This window comes from Anomalospiza imberbis, chromosome 16 (genome assembly GCF_031753505.1).
Source record: "Anomalospiza imberbis isolate Cuckoo-Finch-1a 21T00152 chromosome 16, ASM3175350v1, whole genome shotgun sequence".
In the NCBI taxonomy this organism is placed as follows: domain Eukaryota; kingdom Metazoa; phylum Chordata; class Aves; order Passeriformes; family Viduidae; genus Anomalospiza; species Anomalospiza imberbis.
Genome location: NC_089696.1, coordinates 5,374,727 through 5,393,960, shown reverse-complemented (window position 1 = coordinate 5,393,960; position 19,234 = coordinate 5,374,727). Strand labels below are relative to the sequence as shown.

At 44.6% G+C, this 19,234-nt stretch overlaps 1 long non-coding RNA gene across 1 annotated transcript; it reads right to left on the bottom strand.

Annotated features, from left to right (window-relative positions):
• Window positions 1-1,485: 1,485 nt before the first annotated feature.
• Window positions 1,486-4,674, bottom strand: LOC137483361 (uncharacterized). The gene is made up of 2 exons (XR_011004434.1): window positions 4,304-4,674; window positions 1,486-1,841 (listed from the first exon to the last, which is right to left on the bottom strand). It is a non-coding gene; the product is annotated as an uncharacterized lncRNA (long non-coding RNA).
• Window positions 4,675-19,234: the final 14,560 nt, after the last annotated feature.

The following is a 19,234-nucleotide window of genomic DNA, read 5'->3' as shown; positions in this document are numbered from 1 at the left end:
GATTTGGACTCCTGACATGCTCTGCATCCCCAGAGCTCCTTGGTGTCCCCAAGCTCCCAGGCAGAGCCTTGCCCTCCTCCTGGGGCTGGATGGAGAGAGCTGAAGAACCTCTCAGGTTGTCAAAGGATAACCAAACTGAAAATATCTTGTAAAACGTTGTGTAATGTTTGCTGCAATTTCACACCTAGAGTGGGATGCAGGGGAGAGGAGGGTGGCAGGTCTGACAGCACTGGTGAACACCCAGGTGGGGAATGGAATAATATTTTAGGATTCTAAAATGGATTGTTTGAAGCAGATTTTGAAATCACTCTTGTGACATGCTTGTTTTGCAACAAATAGGTCATAAACCAACAATAAAAGCACATTGAAACATGCTTTTGCTTTGTGAAAAACAAATTAAAAAAGAAAAAAAAAAAAAGAAACAAGCAGGACAACTTTCTGACTTCATCCTATGGAGCATGAAGCAGTCTGGGAAATGCCTCTCAGGAGCAGTGATTTAGGAAGCCAGGGTGTTTACTGATGGTAGCAGGAGCCAGAACTGCAGCAAACTGTGGTTACCTTCTGGGGAAGGAAGAAGAGGTTAAGGGTTGTTTGCAGTAGACAACGACTTGCAGAGAGGAGCAAATAGTTTTGTTTGTTTGCTTTAAGTTACTGCAAATCACCCTTGAAGGGTATACAAATTGTGTTTTGGATCCAATTTTTTAGGGTGTTGCTGAATAGGATGCATTGTATGAGCAGGACAAAAGGCACTACTGGGCCAACAGATGTCAGATATTGAGGTAGAATAAGAGCTTGCCTATTTAATCTCTAGAGAAAACTGGATATTTAAGATGCAATGCATCTGGTGGCAAATTGTGGCCTTTTAGAATAATGCCATTGCATTTCTGAAAAGCTGCCCAGTTCCCCTGGGTTGTATGCACAAGGGAGAGGAGCTTTGAGCAGAGCAAGGAGTGCATGGGGCAGCAGTCAGGGTGCCTGCCTGCCAGGTCAGCTCCAAATGTGCTCCACCATCCTTTAGGGAAGTGCTGCTTTCCCCTTGGCACCAAACTGGCAAACAACAGCTTGCCTGAATTTTCTTAATGAAATAAAAAGGCACTCTTTATTTTAGACTCATAAGCATCTCTGAGTTTTGGTAAACATGAAAGTTCTTTTACCTGAACTAGCAGTTATAAATGGTGTTAAAATACCAATTGCCAGCTACGGAAAAAAAAAAAAAAAAGAGGAAGAAAGAGATCAGAATAGCTTTTTGCAAAAGATAAAAATCATCATCTTGCATTTAATTGACTTCAAGACCCTTTACCTGGAATAGGGGCTGCAATGTCTTATTAAACTCCCAGACTGGCCAGTGTGCCCTCAGAAGCACCTGCTCCATCCACAGGCACAGTTAGCAGCTGGTTTGGCAAGTCTATAGCAGGTGACAGTGGGACTTTGTGCTCCTCAAACCCCAGGCAAACACACGAGCTGCTTCAGCCCATGCTTGAGATGTGTTTTTTTCCTTTGAATGTTTTTTTTTCTGTTACATCATCATTACCTCAGTAATTGTCCCAGAAAGCACAACAAAAGCAGGTGTTTTTCCTTGCAAGAATCAGTGCTGAGGACTCATTCTGATGTCCTAGTCCTTTGCTGAGCAGAAAATGCTTGTGTTTGCATTTTCTTCAGCTGTTACTGTCCTGGCTGCCAACATGGCTAAACTCATGATGGATCAGCCTCACTGCTGCTCGGTGCTTGCTTGGAGCCAACCATCCAAATGCTTTAAGAGGCATCCATGCTGTTCTCCGAGTATCACTGTTGGCTGCCCTCCAGTAGCCTTATCTGGCTAATCTAATACTGCAGAAACAAAACTGTAGAGATTAAAGTAAAAAAGCAATGTGTGTGGACATGTTTGTGTAAAAACACTGACAGGGGAGAGCACATTTATAACATAAAGCAGGTGACCTGGAATATTTTCCATCCCCATGTCCATTTCCTTACATGTCATACAGCACATTTAAAAACGTCTTAGCTTTTTGAGCATGGATTTTTGGGCTGAAGGATCACAATGAAGCTTTATAGCCCTTTCTTATGAAGTGTGGCATTTCTGACGTTATTTGATGCGCAAGAGCAGCTGCATTAGTCAAAGGCCACGCTTGAATAGTTATCACTTTAAGCCCATGCCCTGGGAGTATTGTATTCGGTTCCCTCATTATTTCCAGCCCTCCAGGTTATACCAAGGGTTGCTATTAGTACATTACAATCATAAAATGAAGGCAGTCACTTTCTGTAAGGGTCAAGCTTTCCTTCTAGGTGCAGGCAAAGTTCATTGTGCAGCTCAGGTGGACAGACAGTGCCCCATTCCAAGCGTTTTGGCTTCCCAAATGTTTTGTGTACACCTTTGCTCCAGCTCTGCCTTTTGGGTCCAAGACTCACTTGGACAGCCCTAAAACATTTCAGGAAGTCTAACATCCCCGTGATGCAGCCATCAGCCTGCTCCTCTTACACTCAGGCCAGAGTAACTCTGGAGTATTTGGCTCAACGTCACGGGTACTGCACATTCCTGTAAGAGAAGAGCATTCTGAGCATGAAATGAAATAGAAAAGAATGGGGAGCACTCTCCTCATTTAAGCCATGTCAGGGGAGCTTTGTGGCTCTGCTGCAGCACATGGCCATGTTTCCACACCATGCATTTCATTTGTTAATTATTTTTTCAAAAGCAGTGAGATCCCTTTTGCTAAAGCACTCTTTCACAGGGGTGCCTCATGTCTGATCACCAGTGATCAGTGCAATGAAAGCCATCATTCTAATGATAAGATGATAGGATAAAATCTTAATGCTTCTCATTGATGGTGCTTTGCTGAGGGGGCCAGGAAAGAACTTTATTTGACGGTGTGTGTTGTCTACATTCTATAATGCTTTCAAGCCTGGTCTTTAAATGTGGCACCTTCCCTATAAATAACTCCTGTTCTTACCTTAATTGCAGTCCTAACCAGCACTAGTAAAAGAGTAACATCACAACTGCATCTTGAATAATTTCTTGTCATCTTAAATTGTAAAAGTTTCAGCAATACATTAAGAAAAAAAAAAAAAAAAGATCTGAGGAAACAACAAGTTCCCAGAAGCCTCAGGTCTATGGCATGTATCCTAAAACTACAACAACCTTTCTTTGACCCTGCATTTTACAGTATTATGTCAAGGAAAAAATAAAATATTCAAATTACAAAATATTCCCCTGCATATTTTTTTTTTTCCCTGAGATAAAATTAAAAAAATGTGATGCGATAATGGGTGTTAACCATGCCATTTGAAGACTTTAAATGCTGTGGTGTTAGGCGGGATATCAGATGATAGGTGGACTATCAGCATAAGTATTTAATATATTTATTTAGAGATAACTTTCTAAAGGGCATATATAGACTACAGATATGTCCAATACACACAGAGATAATCAGTAGAGATATGTGAGGGGTTTTCTTTCTAATGGGTAGTGTTTGGTAAAGCTTCTTATTCAAAGCATTGTCAGCAAGGCTGTAATTTTGAGCATTGCTAAGCTGCTGTTACAGTGGCCAGCTGGGTCAACAGGCAGTTCACCACTGGGCTCCTCTCTGCCTGCTGCTGAAGAGCCGGTCCTGTGTGAAAGGCACAGTGCTTGTGCTGAGGACATTTCAGCCAGCTGGGAAGGGGAGCTCAGCCCCCGATGGAACCGTGCTGTGAAGTGCAATCCCTTCCCTACAGGCTGGAAAGCCCAGGTGTCACAAAGCTGCTCTTCAAAGGCCAGGATTCCCCAGACTGGGGCCTGCATTGGTTGGTGCTGACAGGGAGGGACCAAGGGAGCATCCACAATTTCAATACTCCCCTGGTGCCGCTGACGAAGTTCTGGGGAGAGGAGCTGAAGCAGCACACACAGGGCTCTGGCCCTGCCAATGCATGTGTGGGAGAGGAGGAACCCGGCACAGCCGGGCTGCACGATGTATGAGCACTCTGCTCGTTTGCACAAGGCAGCACTGGAACACTAACTTGTTTCCATGGCAACCCCAAAAAGAATTACGGCTCTAAAACTGACTGAATGGTAGCCCCATGAAAAAGTAAAGGGCAGGCCATATCTTTCTAAAATATAATTTAGTACTAAGTCACCTGAACAGTATTAGCTAAAAGGATTTCAGCACTAGGCTTGGGAAGTGACCCGTTTGGGATACGGAGTGTTAGGTTTCTCTAATGGTGTGCCTGAGATCTGCAGGGCCTGGCGGACACACCATGGTGTACAGCATAAAAGAAGAGGAAAACACCTTTATGCCTGAAGTCTCTTACCAGAAAAACAAGAATCCCTTACCTCTTTACAGAAGTGCCAGTTTTCTACCAGATTATTCCACTCCCCTTCACCTCTTGTGAAGACATGGGGACACATGTTGAGTGCCTGGTAAAAAAATACATGGGGAAGGAAGGAGAAACGTGGTGAAAATTAAGTAATCCCTCGGATGAGTAGGGGGAAAGTTCCATGTTTAGACTGGAGACACATCAAGTTAGACTAGGAGGCCAGAATCTGCCTCTAGCATGATGCATTATCCTGCCCTCTGAACACTACTCAAATCTAATCCTGAAATCCCAAAACATTTCAGAAAGTTTTTAACAGAAAAAACTCCCATTAACTGTATGCAGAGTTGAGAAAAATGCTCAGGATTTGGCAATTTCTGTGAAATCAGGGATGGGGAGAGGGGAAGGGGCAGCAATTTGTACATGCAAGATGATATTTTTTGCACAACCACAGTTAAAAGAAATAATCAAATTTATTATGGTTGAAAAATTATGGAAAGCAGGAATCTAAATTTATTGTCATATAGTTTTTCTTACAAACAAATAAAAATCAGATCCCAGCAAAGTCCCACGTCCATCAGTCACAGAGAGCACCAACCAACATTTGGAAAGTGTGGTTGGAACAATGCAGAGAGGCAGATCTGGAGCTCTCATAGACTGACAACAAACAACTGCACTGTTCAGGCTTTGGTCAGTTAAACCCCATTGTCAATCACAGAAATCAGTATTTTACCGAGAAAGATGGCCAATACAGTATTGAGAACAGTGTCATGGCATGAAAATAAACTTTCTCTCAGGAGTGGGAGCCATTCACATCCTCCCAAGCCAAACGTGACTGTGTGAGTTGTGCTGAAATCTGGGTGCCCCTGCTCTCTCTCAGTGGTTTACAAAAAGCAGCTGTCTGTAAAAACTCATTAAAAAGTCTTGTTCAGAAAATAAGTACAAGAATTGACCTCAGTTTCTAGAAATGGCCACAAGAAGGAATTATTTCTGTGTTTGGGTAAATGAGACCTTCGATCTGCAGCCCTTTTTTTCCTTTTCCCAGCAGAAACCTACAAAAACCCATTGCTTTGAGTCTTAACAATCCCAGTGTCCTGATTCTCAACAATGATCAACACTGTTAATCCCTTAGGCTGGGATTTTCAGAAGAATCTCAAAAGAAAAAGCTCAGTGAAAGAAATAAGCACTCTTGGCACCCTGACCATCCCTGTCTGTGGGGCTCAGCAGGGGAGAAGCCCAAGGCTGGAGCTGAGTCCCCAACGTGCAGGATACCTTTGCCCTCTTCTGGGAACACTCTCCTAAAACACCCTATTAAGGTATAGGTTGAAACAAATCACGAGTGTGTTTAATAACGTATAAAACAGCTTAGTAAAATTGTCATGAAAATTTAAAAGCTTGGGCAAAAACCCTACACCTCTGCCATTTATACTGATGACAATGATAATGAAAAAAATAATGATGTTTTAACTCACCCATCAAAAAAATTTATTCACCCTGAGAGAGTAGAAATGTGCAAAGCTGGTGGAAAGATATACTTACCTTGAATTTATAAACTGTTCCTCAGATAAAGAAATACAGGATGAGGAGTTGCCTCATTTACATTCATTCATTCAGTCACCCTTGGCCATTTTTTCAGCCAAGTGGATGCAAATTCTTTGAAGCCATTTGAGCCGGTAAGAGAGAAGCCGTAAACCTGAGCCCATTGTCACTGTCACACATCCAGGCAGTGGTGATTCCCTGTGCACCCCAACTTCCAGGGACCCCCACTGACAGCAGCCTCCAGGCACCCACTGCAGCCTGTCCAGTGCTTAAAGTGGGAGGGAAGGGGTCAGGACCAGAGGTAAGAAATATTTCCTTGTAAGCTTGCCTTCTATAAGTCTGCTTAACAATCTTTCTGCTTAATAGAAGAGGAACAATCTTCCCTTACTTCAATAGCCACATGGCAGGTGAAATAGTAGAAATTAGATGATAATTACTAATCTGAGAAGGCAATTCCAATGCACAGGCTTCTTACTGGTTGATGTCCAGAGAAGTTCCGTATCCTGAACTAGAGCTTTGCCATCAGTTGGGTATAAAACATAAAAACCCAACCAAACAAAAAAAGAGACTATTTACCCTTGAATTCACATGCTGAAAGACCCCAAAGGAATGAAAGGCAGCAGGAGAATCGAACAATAAGGGCTGTGGTGCGGAGATCAATTTCACAGGGAAGATGTTTCTATTTTGGAATTGTTTCATATCACAGGAGAGGCCCAAGGTGGTCAACCTGCCTGGACACAGCAGAGCAGACGTGATACTTGAGCAGCACATAAAGAAGAAAGCTTGGCTGGATAGAGCACTTCTATTTTTTAGGGCAAAGCATGGGCATTTGCAATCAAAGCACACACATGGGCACTCAGCCTGAGATTTACTGAAGACAGTGGTGTAATGAAAAAAGGAGAGAGCACACGCTGAGCTGCGTGTGGCTTTATTTTGTGGACAGTCACACATTAAGGAAATGGAGGTGTGAGTGAGGACTTTTGGGAAGGTTGCTGTGCTACAAGACACATTCCTCCAAGTGTTTATGTCTGCCCCTTCCTAGCTGCAGATAAAGGACAATGAAACCATTCTTCTATGACCTTGTCTGGCATTAGCCCCTGACCTCACCTGGGTATGCTTCAATGTAAACAGACACACATATTTAGCATTTAGCCACATCAGGTCTAAATTCCAGCTTTTTATCCCTGTGGTATGGTGGACTTAGGCAATTTGCCACTGCAAGGAATGAGAATCCCACCAGCAAATTGCTCCTTGCAGCGCCCAGCAGCAGACCTTGTAAATGACTATGATGGAATTTATTCTAAATGAATTCAGAAGCGCGTGGGATTTTCAGACAGAAGAACTGATCACCGTGCAGTTAATTGGGCCTGCCCTCTTAGCCCCACGCCCCGTCAGGCCAGCCAAGCAGCTGTCCCGGCAAAGGGAGCAGGCATGCCAAGGAGGCCAGAAAAAAGCCCTGACAAGAATTTAAATGAAACAAAATTGCCAAACTCTTTGCTCCATTGCCTTTGTTGGGGTTAGGTCTGCAGAGACCTTGAACCAAATGCCAAACACAAACAGAAGACCAAGCCCAATTTGTGTGGCATTTCCACTTTGCCGTCTCGGGATGCTCCTGCTCTGGGCTCTTTGGGAAGCCTGCAGGTGCTCAGCTCTGTGCTGTGGAGTCACTGGCAAAATGTGCCTGCCCTGACCTCTGCTGTGGCTCTCACAACAACGGGGCTTTGGGGCCCATTTGCCCTGCTAGGAATGGGGACTGAACAGAGCAAACCATCCTCAGCATCCCGCTCTCTTGTGCTCAGCTCTCCTCTGCTGTGCTGGCTGCTCACACTCTGCAAGCTGGGGGCTGCCGGGTGCTGGGAAAGAGATCCCTAACCGCAAATAACTCCTGCAAATCCCACATAAGTGCTGGGGTGTGACAGACGGAGCGGCACTGAGGTGTGCACAGCAGGAAGGTGTCAGGCATTTGGGAATGCTGGCTGTCAGAGAGAAGAGCTGGGGAGGGAAGCTCTGCCAGCCCCAGGGGCCGCGGTGCTTTATGTGCACGGCGCTCCTGGATGAGGCTCCCGGTAACGACCTGCCCAGCGGAGCCTTTAAAACAAATTATGGATGATAAAGCAAGAATCCAAGGTAAATTTTCAGAGCTGATGAGTGAAAAACAGCTCACATCGTTATGTGCCGGCTGAGCACATTTAGGGGAGAGCCACCGGGGTGCAATAAGCATGATTCCACACTGTGTCACTTTTAAGAGTAAAACTTCATAATCCTTGGCAACTTCTGCATCCTAAGGAGCAGGGTTTGGAAAGTTAGCACACACTGAAACACTTCCTCCCTCCAGGAGGCCATTTCTGCTCAGGTAGCTCGTCCCTCGGGGGCTTTGGGTGGGACACACTCACCTGCTGAGTGAGGACAGTGAGAGCTGGGCTGGCTGGGGCTGGCTCAGCCGGGCCATGGACCAGCAGGTGCCTGGCTGGGCTACCAGCCCCACTCTGGGCTCCCTGGCTCGGGGGGCACCAGAAATGCAGCCCCTGTACGAGCCATGCTCACGTGGCTCTCTGCTTCTGATTCCTCAGGCGTGCCATTCACAGGGACCAGGATCAGTTAAATAGTCTAGAATTCTTAATTTTTAGGCAGCAGCTCATCCTACACTAATTAGTGCAAATGGGGGGGTGGGGAGAGGGTGGGGAAAGCAGAGTTTAAACACTACAGTGACAGATGCATTTTATAGGATCTAATGATTCATTCTGAGATGCAATCATCTTTTCAAATACTATTACCAGCTACTGTTCAGGGGCTGCCTGTTTTCAGGGCTGTGCCCATCACAGGGCAGATCCAAACACAATTGGAGATATTGCAAAGATTAAATGCCTTTGATCTGGGACATAGCTGATATGTTAAGAAATAAATCTAATTAAATTTTCTGTTACATGGAATATTTGTGAATACAGGTACACAGAATGTTCTGTGAGGCGACTATGGTGGTGGTTCAGACCCAGCTGCAGTCTGTGATTGCTGGTGAGCCACTGGTGAAGCTTCTGCTTAACAAAAGAAAAAAAAGCAAGATTTACAAATAACCTTTCATGCTTTTGGCTGCCTTGTTGTCCATCCTGTGAGATGTTCCAGCAGCCAGTGTGACACAGTGTGCTGAAACCCATCTCTTGCACACCAGGATGCCATTATAGAGACTTTTCAGACATGAACTCAGCTAAAATCATCAAAATGTTTTTGAATATTTTAAACATATTAGAGAAATCTATTATTTTCTTACCCATGTTTCACATGTGGTTTTTGTAGACTCTAGCAAAGCAGTCTTTAGGGAACAAAATCCAGAATTCTTAGAATAGAGCTGCTCTGTAAAATCTCTCGATCAAACAGAGATTTCAGCTCAGGAATCCAGACCTTCTTCAGTCCAACTATCATTTTACTTTCTCTGTGTTGCCAGTATTCTGGTGATGTTTTGTGTGCAATTTGAAACAGGCCACAATAAAGTCTGTTTCTCCAAATTACTGCACAGTACTACACACTTTGTATACCTCAGACACTGCTAGGGCTGTATATCAGAGCCCTGCAAAACCCAGAAAGATAATTTAGCCAGCACTTCAATTTAAGTGACAGAAAGTTCATCTCTTTCATTCCATTCTTTATTAACAGGCATTCTTAGGTGGCATCAGACCCCAAATATACTTAGTCCAGGTTGTTGTCGGCAGGAATAGCAAGCAAGAGGTGAGCAGAAGAGAAAGCAGGAGCCAGAGGCCATGGGTATAATGTGTCATCACAGAACTCTCAATTTCCAATGGAAAGACAAAGACTCAAGCAGCTCTAAGGAAAGCTGCTAATCCAGGGCTGCAAACCATCACACCTCAAAAACAAGCATCCTCCCAAGGTGGAAATTCCACATCCAGAGCCTGCTTTGTTTGCTGGGTGGCAGCTGGGCTCAAAACAACCTTTGGCAAATGCAACGTAATGCACTTAAGCTGGTCTTTGCTCCAGTTTCATCTGCAGTGGTAATTGATGAACGTGACAAGCAGCAGACGCTCTCCTTGCTTCGTCTCTGAGTGATTTGCACACAGAGGGCACATCACTGCCTGAACACCTCGCCTACCACTGTGGTGAATATTTATACAGATTTGTCACCATGAGCTAGCATGATGTTGCAGTAATCATTAATCTGCTATCTAGTGTTTAATTGCTCTTATCTGCTGCTGCAGAGAAAAGGAGCAGTTCATTAGGCAGAGGCAGCTCACCAGCAGCATCCCTGCTCTCGCTCTGGCCTGCAGCCAGAGGCTGTCAGACCCCACTCCCTCCCTTCTGTGGCTGTAGGAATCCACGCTCTGGGGATCCCTTCTGCTGGAAATCTGCTGGGTTTTGGGGTGTCTGTGGCACCCCCCACGTGGGGTGGGGCTGGACGGGCAGGGCTGTGGCTCTGGGGGCAGCAGGGTTCAGGCAAGTGCAATACTGGCCATACACCTCCACTGCACTCTGGCCAAGCCTCTGGCTCCAGCCAAGCCTTGCCTTTGCCCCAGCCTGCCCAGCCTCATCCCCCATGTCCCTCGGCCCTGGTTTCCCCCTCAGCCTCACGATGCATCACCCTGACCCCTGGGGACCATGGCAAAACCCAAAGCACGAGGGACTACTGAACGAGATTGGCTGCCAGCTCCTCTTCACGCTAAGAATGTGAAGTATGTGCCTGCCAAAAATAACACTGCCATCTACACAGATACAACTTAGCCATCAGACAGGAAAAACCCAGCAGCTTCCCAGCGAGAGGTGTGGATGTGGCTCTTTTGGAACAGAAGGAGCAGAGAAATGTGATATCTACATAACTGAGTTTTCTTTGCTGCGTGCTCCAAATGACACCTTTTGCTCAGATGCCCTCAGGCACAAAGAATCAGGGTGGCTGGGAAGTATAAAATAACATGTTTAGTTTTGGGGTAATAATATGTCTTTCAAATGAAAATGGTCTTTTGCTGCAAGCTTCAAAGAAGGAGCCAGTGCACTTTTTAAAGCCCAAATAGGCATTTTATGATGCAAAGATAAATCTGTCAGTAAAGATACTCATAAGTCAAGTAAATACAGCTGTTCTCTTATGTGACTAGCTAGATATTACTTTTGTGGAAAAAATTGTGCCATTTCTTAATAGTGAGCAAAGAAAGAGGGGAAAACAGGGAGGTATAAACGTGGGGAGTTTTTTTTTTTTTTTTTTTACACTGTGGAGCAGTGAGATGCAGCCAGAGGTAGAGTGGCCAGGGATGGGCTCTGGCACTTCAGCACCAGCATTTGGGGCATGTGGTGGGGGAAGAGGATATGCAAGCTCTCACCTCCAAAACACAGAATGTTTGCTCCATAGGAACACCAGGTCTTTCAGAGCAGCTCCTTTGCAAGTTGCTGATTCCTCAGGTCTGTGGCAAATGTGGAAACACAGGTGTAGTATGAGATTCACCTGTAAGACAAAATTTAACACTGGTTTGCTAACTAATATTTCAACAGCAGCCATGAAGACACAGCTACGTGGTCCCAACCATGATAATTTCCAAAGCTGCGAAGAAAAGAGAGGAAAGGGACTAACATTCAGGCTCTGCAGCTGGGAATAAGCAGCCAGAGAGGGTTCATGAGGCAGCAGCACAGGAGCGTGTGCTGAAGCAGGTGTGTGGTGGAGGAACAGGCACTCCCATGGTGGCAGCACTTTGCACATGGGCGTTGAGCTGCCCCCAGACACAGATTGGTGTGGTCCATCACAGAATGGGAGCTGCCAGGAGCTAGGCAAAGCTGGCATGCACATGCCTCACTGACTCTGGATGTCTCATGTGCTTTGTAGTTCTGACAATAAGAAATCAACACTGATATTTTTTATGAAGATACTATTTTGTAATTCCAGGTCCCAAATGGGACTCTTGCAGTATTATGGATGAGAAATAGAAAACTCCCAAAAAGAGGAGGATAGAACCCTGTTGCTCCAAGTGGAGGGATGAACAAAAAGCCATAAAAAACCTTCCTGTTCAATACCAGACTGCAAGATCAGCTATAAAACTGCAGGATCAAAGGTCTGTCTAGCTCAGCATCCTGCTGCTGGCATGGGCTGATATGTGATGCTGAAGGCATCCTGCAAGGGCAGGATGGTCCTGAGTAATCTCCCTCGTGTGCTGTCCCCATTCTAGACAGTGCTCCTGACTTTCCCTGTCAGTGTTTGAGCATTTCCTGAGTGAGCAGTTGCCTTCAGCCCACAGTATGCAGCCTGGACCTGTACATTTTATGCCTGTTTAAATTCCATCTGGACCCACAAACAAGTGGCAGCCTCAGGGAAGGGGTCCCACCCTTTGGTTGTGTGTTACACCTAATGAGATTTTTAGAAGAAACCTGAGATGCAGTTTCTCCTCTCACCTGTACCAATGGCTTGGGGAGCATGTGCTCTGCATTCCCAATGATTAGTGCTTCAGCTGGGCTTGGAGTCCAGCTGGACTCTTCCAAGAGACCCTGGGAGAACAGGGGAGTGCGCTGGGCTGAGCCCTGCTGGCTGCCCCTGCCTACCCAACTGCTCTCATCACCTCCTCAACGAGACAGGAGAGAAACAACGATGGAAAACTTACGGTCTGAGATAAAGAAAGGAGATCTCTCACCAATTTCATGGGCAAAACAGATTTCACTTGGGGGAAATTAATATAATTGATTGCCAGTCAAAATAGGGTTGGACAGTGAGAACCAAAGACATCAACCCCTCTTCCCAGTCTCAGCCCCACTCATCCATGCCCTCTTCTGTGGCTGGTGAAAGCCAGACCACTGGAAAATCTCCTGAAACAGGCAGCTGAAGGAGCAGAGTTTGGGGGTTGGGTTTCCTGTGTTGGGTGTATTCTGCTTAATCTCTGAAGGTGTTTTTGTGTTTAATGACCTCCTGCTCTCCTCTCTCTGCCCTCTCCCGCAGAGCTGACTTTGCTGACCTCCCAGCATAAACACCAGCCCTTGGATTGTCACCAGGAGGTTTTCTCAGGAAAAGTCTCTTTCTCTGGCACAGCATATAGGGATTTATGTTGGATTGCAAAAGGAATGCTAAACTATGTCATTGTAATTACAAAAACAGGCTTATTCTGTGGATTTCCCCCCATGCCACCATCCTCTCCCAACAAGCTCCAGCTGTCCCTCGTTCTCCCTGTGCAGGTTGGAGGAGACAACCAGGGCTGGATGAGCTTGTGGAGGAGATTCCCAGGAATAAGGCTTTAGCACAAGTTTACTCAGGATTATTCCACCTGCAATTGAATGTGCTCCAGTGCTGCAGGGTTTACTCCTCCAGAACAACTCCAGAATAATTAAATAATAAGAGAGAAGAGAAAAAACCTGTGGAGTTAAGTGAGCTTTGAATGTGTGCTGGTCCTACAACTTTTTGCAGCCCTGGTGCTCCCTACAGTGGGGCAGCAGGCAGGACACACTCAGTCCCCACTGCTCCCCGACCCTCTGAAGTACTGGTGCTTCAAAAGAAGAGGAGACAATGACAAGTCACTCCATCAGGAAGCAATTCAGTTCGTGTGGTTCTGAATTGTGTCTGCAACAAAGAAATCTCATCACAAAGCATCTTTAAGCACAACGAGCAACGGAGGAGATGGAGAAATAATGAAACTCAAACTGATCTACTGTAACTCTTTCAAGTGTGCTCTGTTAGGGAGAAGCCTAGGTAATGAATTATCATAATTTTGAAATCTGAAATTGAACTAACTTAGAAGTGTTTTCTGGTTACAGTTCTTGTCAGCAAACAAATGGTAGTTAAATTCTCCAATTCCATTCCCTTCAGTGGTCTTTCAACTGAAAAAATTCGAGCTGGGTTGTACCTCCTGTCTGAAGCTTCCACCCAAAGAGGATAATTTCTGAAGAGCTTCAGAAAAAATCAGGATAGCAGCTTTTGAGTTATGTGAGGGAACGGAAAAAATATGCTTTTCCCATATGTTGTGATTGAAATGTTGCATTTGCATAAGTCAAAAACCCAGCTGTAGCTATAAAATTTTTAACTTACTTGATTTATTGCCCTTCTTGAGGAAGAAAAAACAACAAAAGATGTCTCAAGAATGATCCATTCAGTGGATTTTGAGTTAGGACATGAATGGTTACATCTGCCATATGTGCAGCTGCAGTATTTTCTAGTGGGGTTTTCTCAAAGCTCTTCAACAAGAAGGTTTTAGCCTGCATGGCACACACAGGAGTTCTAGATGAAGATGACAGCCTTAAAAGATACTCAGAATTAGTCTGCTTTTAGAAATAATATCATTGCCTACAATTGTTTATTATCAGTAGTGTTTAAATGCTGGACAGTCCTTTAGCTTCAGGCTAAGATGCCACTGAAATGGACTTAAATGTATCAGTGTGACATGTCACACACCCTGCCCCATATGTCTTGAGATACATGGAAGGATGTGCCAAATGAGGCAGGGATGGGAAACATAAACAGGGAACTCAGCACCGAATGACACCATTTCCTGTACCAACAGGAACCATTTCATAATTCCTGGAGCATACTTTGCTCTCAGATTTTTTTTTTTGTGTTGGGTCTTGATTTAGGAAGAAAATCTACTCTAGGAAGAAAAGAGTCTTCCATTTTTCATCTTAGATGCACCTTGGAACTGGTGTTCCTTTCCCCTCCTAATGTGCTGTGAGAGGAGTCACCCTGCACATAAGAGATTCTACCTTGTTCCTCTCTCCCTGGCATTGCAGTGAGATAGGAAATAAAGCTTTACTGCACAGCAGAGGAAATTTGGTCCTGGTGAAGCAGGAGACAAAAACTTCCATGCATTTTGGCGGGTGAGCAAATCACACAGAAATGGCTGAGTCATTTTACTCATCTCTGTGGAGTGCTTTGAGTTCCATAAGGAGCCAGGTTCATTAGTGCAACATACACATTTGTTTACCTGTGCACTAAAAAGTTTCCACAACGTTTTTCAGCTCTACCACTTGGTCTAAATAAAGATCTCATCACTGCCTACATACACTGTCCCACCTGTGTCCTTAAGGGGCTGCAGCAAGGTGCCAGTTTCTTATCAGTAGGAGTCAAAGGTGGACACTGGCATAATGCTGGAAGTAGGGGTTAAAGAGTGATACAGTCCTTGTCAGCAGGAAGATTATAGAATCACAACCTGTGCAATTTCAAAGAGGGAAGCAGCCCACACGTGGCTGTTAAAGACAATATTAGGTTAATGCTGAACTGAAGGAAGCCACACCGAGCTCCCGTGGCAGGAATGTGGTGCACTTGTCCTTGTGGTGTGTCAGGCTCAGACAGCCCTTGTCACCTTCTTGTCTCAAAGACTTCTTCTGCAAATAAAATCTTGCTGATCTTTGAAAAGCAGTTGGGGTGTGCATGAGAACATTTGGCTGCCCTCGCTGCAGTGCACACACGGCTGGTCCTGGGACTGCACGGAGTGCAACTCTATCTGTTTGGCTTTCTGTTCCCCACCCCAAGCTCTGCAAGTTTTGCTTTTGCTGGCAAAAGTTGTTTTCTCAGTGTCAAAAAATGAGCCAAAGTCTACAGTGTAAAATGATTTTTTTCACCTCTCTCACCTTTCCCTGGCAATTGGCAGGATTTGCAGGTTTCACATTACGTGTCAAGCTGCTTCCAGAGGCTCCAAACTCCCAGACTCTTAAAAATCAATGAGCTAGACACAGTGAAAGCTCAGGAATTTCTTGCTTCATCATGTACCACACAGTATATAATGGTTTTTAAAAGAAAGAAACCAACACAGGTATACACAAACCTACCCAGAATTACAACTTCTCTAAATTTTGGAGGGCTGAAATTTTGGGGAACTTGACAATGTGTCTGCCTGCATTAAGGCCAGATCTCATCAACACAGAGGTTACCAGGTAGGAGCTGTATGTGGGGAAGAGGCAGCAAACATACACCTAGTTTTGTAGCCTTCCTCAACATTTTGGATCTGTGGCTTGAGTGGAAATAAGGGAATGTGACAGGAGTAAGTGTGATACCAGCAGTGCTTGGTCAGTATAGAGGACCCACTTGTGCTGGAGAAGAGTTCTGGGGAGGATAACAGTCACAGTGGGACTAGTGGGGAAAAAAATTAAACCAAATAAAATAAATAAACAAAATATATTAGAAATTATATAAATAGAAAAAAAAAATAAAAACCTCATTATGATAACCTGTGAAACAGAGCAGAGTCTAGTCTGTTCAAAATAACCTTAGGTAGATTTCAAACATGAGCTTCATAGTAAAAAAAGTAAATGAGAATATTTGGGAGCACTGAGCCTGGTCAAACCAAGATCCCCAGGGAGCTGGCGTGATGGAGGGAGCAGGTTCCCCCTGCCTGGAGACCACCCCCCCTCTGTACCCACTGAAGAAGGACCTGGGGAGTTCCTGCCTACCTTTCTCTTCTGATACAGTGGGAAGGGACAGGATAATCAGTGTGCAAATGATTTGAAAAAACACCCCAATGGCAGGCAGGAAAATGCTTATTCACCTGCCTAAAAAAAGAAAATCCCAGCAACCTCTATGAACAAAATCTGTTTTCTTCGTGGTGGAGTAATGAAACACCATTTATTTACATATGGGAAGTAGCACCTTACAGTAAATGGATGGAAGTGGGGACTAATTTGAAAGTGTCACTTTGTGAAGGGCACTGGTAACATTTGTGAAACATTCCAGTTTTTGACCATCTGGCAATGTTGAGGGCTAAGCTAATGTATAAACCTTGAGAGACCCCATTTGTAGCAGGAACTGCTTTAGACTTCAAATTTTAATGGAGTGAGATCTCAAATCAATGCCACCCTAATAACGCAGAATGGATTTGGGCCAGGACGCAGTGCTGTTTATACTGGCTTTATCTGAAAGGCCAGAATTACAAATACAGGGCTAAATCTTTCTCCCCTAAATTGAAAAAGATCTATTAATAATGATTGTGAGCCAAGAGAAAAATCTAGACCTCTCTAGAGACGAAGGAACTGGCAAATACAACTGGGAGGTCGTTAGCTTAAGCTTTACAATTGCTGCCCAAAGGGGCTCTCTTTGAAACCTGTCACAAACTTCTTTCAGCTATTCAAAAAATGTCTGCTTGGCTTTTGCAAAAGTCAGGGTCATACCCGAGGAAAGGACGCAGGGACGAAGATGTGAAATTTAGCAGTGAATCCGAACCCAAGTTTGATGATTTAGCACACAAGGAGTAACCTGGGAGGCAGCTGGCCTGGTGGGTGCTAGAAAGTGTGGGAGGTGAGCCCGGAGCTGAATCGCCAGTGCCAGGGCAGGTCTGTGCCCTCGCCTGCCTCAGTTTCTCCGTGGCAAAGCAGGAGCAGTGACAATGACCTTGGGGAGTCTTTCCCTTGACTCCAGCACACACCACAGATGGAAAGTGCTTGCCAAGGGAAAGTGCCGCTATTTTGGGCGGAGGGATGTGAGGTCTGAACAGCTGAGTGACTTATCTGCAGGCACACAGAGCAGCCAGGAATAGCACACGGGTCTCTCGGCTCAGCAGCAACAGATAATGCTTAATAAAGAATTTAAAACAGCAATTAAGGGCACGCTCCTACCACCTCCACATTAAATGAGGAATCCCCTGGCCTCCTTGGGAAGCAAATACAGCTTGGAGCAAATTAGGGGTGCAGACCTGGGACCTAGAGGACTGCTTTGGATGAACAGTGTCACTTGAAGTGTTTTAGCAAGCAAAAACCAAAGTCAGTGCTGAGGATTAAGATTTGAAAGTAAGTGCTGACATACTGAGGTCCTTGGAAATTTTGTCTGTGAGGAAATCTACTGTATAATTAAATTTGCAGTTTCCTTAGTGGGACCATCATTTCCTTCCACGAACAAAAAGATAAATTTCTTAGATATTCTGTCATGGAGTCTTCTAATGTAACGAGGCTTGACAGACTGAATAAGTAACTCCACAGCTTTTAAGAATAATCTTTTTGATAGCAGCGATTCCCTGAGATGATAACCTTCCTAAAGACAACTAAGGAGTGTAGCAATGAGCTGAGAAACGTGGTTTCGCCAGCCACAGAGGAATTGCAGTCATGACCTTGTCCAGACTCTCTGACAGGATTTTGGCAATGACTGCAGGAATTGGAGGCTCCAGAGGAAATGCAAACTTCCTGGTCAAAATGCCAGCAGATAAGTAATTCAGCGGGAGTCCCCGGGCTGCACTGGAGGGGTGAGGATGCCAGCACTACATTCAGATGAGATGAGAGCAGTGGTGTCATCAGAAACGTGTCCCACACCTGAGGCAGCCTGAGAAGAAGAGGTTGTTCAGAAAGACCCTCTCTGACACATGGCTGTGACAAAATACCTGTAGATAATTTTATTCTTTCTGTGATGCAAGTTAGCCAACAACTTTAAAACATTAACCTATTTGTAGGTTAGAAGATATCAAAGAATTCTACATTTTCTTCCTCTGGTATCTCCCATTTGTAGTTGCCATTTATATGGACTGGACTGCTGCCCTTGAGACACCAAAGCAATGGTTACTGTTTTTACTGTTGGGAAAACCTCACTGGAGCTTTATTTTTTAAATTCTAATTTATTCAGGCTGGATGAGCCTTAAGTCTTCGAGTAAGAAGGTTTAGCAGTCCAGGTTTTTCTTTTACAGGATTAAATTATAGAAAAATTCAAACCTGCTTCCTGTCTCCACCAAACTAATCACAAATATGAGTCAACAATGGGACAGAAACCCTTTATCAGGAAGTGTATGGGTATGGGCGTATGAAAATATGGGGGCTTGGGGTTCCCACACTAGCTTTTAGTTCAAGAGTAATTAATGGCTACAGAGAGAAACCAAACTGCTTTGCATCTCTTCTGCCTCTCCTCTCCTTGACTCACTTCAAGATCACCCCAAGAGGCAAAGCAAAGGGATGAGTGTGTCAATGTTCTTCCACATGCAAAACATCTGCTTGGAAGCATTTTTCTGCAAGCATAAACTAGAAGTTTCTATAGAGAAAGAAGTTATAAAAAAGCATCCATTTATGCCAACTTATGTCCAGATTGACACGTCCTTTGGTTGTACTTAGAGGACCCTCCTGGTCTGACTCTGCCTTTGTGCCAGGAGAGGCAGCTCGTGCACTTTGGGGCATTTAAATGTGCCTTTGACACCAAAGGACCATTGAGAGCACTGGAAGAATGTCAGGATTTGTCAAGTTGGAATGTCCTCTCTGCTGTAACTGGAAATCATACTACTGCCTGCTTTTCAGTCCTACTACACAAGAAGGCTCTGCTTATTCCAGACAATCTTTTAGGGTGGTTAAATATCCCACTGCTGAAATTTGCACTTAAAGGTCAGGTAGCAGAGAACCATGAACAACTGAGACTTTTTTCCTACTGCATTTCTCTCACTCTGCCTGCCTAAAGAATGCAGTTTCCTGCATTGTTATTTCTTGCCCTTTCAGAGCAAAATCAACCCTAAATTAGTCTGCACTGAACAACTGAGTACAGCCTGATCTGTGA